This window comes from Sorghum bicolor, chromosome 5 (genome assembly GCF_000003195.3).
Source record: "Sorghum bicolor cultivar BTx623 chromosome 5, Sorghum_bicolor_NCBIv3, whole genome shotgun sequence".
In the NCBI taxonomy this organism is placed as follows: domain Eukaryota; kingdom Viridiplantae; phylum Streptophyta; class Magnoliopsida; order Poales; family Poaceae; genus Sorghum; species Sorghum bicolor.
Genome location: NC_012874.2, coordinates 16,921,855 through 16,923,149, shown reverse-complemented (window position 1 = coordinate 16,923,149; position 1,295 = coordinate 16,921,855).

Here is a 1,295-nt window from a genome sequence, read left to right as displayed (position 1 = left end):
AGAATTCCTCCCAAAGAAATATATACATGTAAGAATTGAAAGAGTGGGTTCAAGATGCATCACCAAATTCCATGTGCACATAGCAAAGAATCAGGGAAAATTTGAAGAGGGAGGCCTGGCATGGTGGATGAGAGCACTCTGGCTAGCCAAGAAGACCTGCCCATGCAGCCACATTGCATCCATCATCTATGCCGCAAAAATTCACCTTGTGCAATCTCCATGGCTGGAGGAATTGCCAACAGAGGGCATGCATAGGCAAGTCATTCTTGGCTAGCAAAAGGGGGCTCTCCATCTCCATGTGAGGCCGCCCTCTTCTTCTTCTTCTTCACCAGCTCTGTTCAGCCATGCCGGCTAGCTCTGTTGAGTTTGGTGTTTGTGTGGCAGCACTGGTTGCCTACGCCTGGTATTTATAGTGTGGACAAGCAGAGGGGTCAGGTATTTTGGGTGAGCAGCATCTGCCATATCCTGTTGTTCCGTTTCAAGGTTTTAATAGCAGGCTAAAGACATTTAACAACAACCTCTTCCAAGAGCTACAGAGAGCTATAGCAGCTATAATGAAAGCTATTTCATTTACTATTTTATTAAAAAAAAGGCATAAAAAAAGTTAACTAATTATGAACAAAGGCATTTAACTATAGAAAATTTAATTTCAAAAGCAAAAAAATTCAAATGCATATATAGGGGCTCTAGAAGAACGTATGTCCATGTTCATTACTTAACAATCATTAAAATCAATCAATATAGGCTACGACTATTCAACAATTATTCAATGGTTTTTTAAGTAAAGAACATTATAGGAAACACACAGATTATATGTCCTTTACAGTAATGAATAATATTTTCCCTAGTTAGGGTTAGCGATGCTAAACATACTTTGCAACTAAACTAAATAATAGTTTTTTTTATATATAAAATAGATGGGGTAAAAAATCATATTGGAAATTTATTGAAAAAAAAACATAAAGACCCTATGAAAAAATTATAACGGAGCTATATTCTGTTCCAATGGCAACAATGGTGTGATTCGTGGTGGTGGGATGAAAATCGGGTGGTTGAGATACAATGCGCAAGAATTGTAGACCTTTTCAGAGATTGTCTTGGAATTTCCGTGGATAGAGATCCAAGTCCACGCTATCTAAATAGACATTTGTCCTTAAACAAAAGGAATATATATAGTTTGGGATCTGAGACCGCCAGAGCGGGGGTGTATGCGTGACTTCGTTATCAACTAATGATACATCTTGCTACGATTTTATCCAAAGAATACGTTGTGTGGTTTCAAATGGAAACAAAGC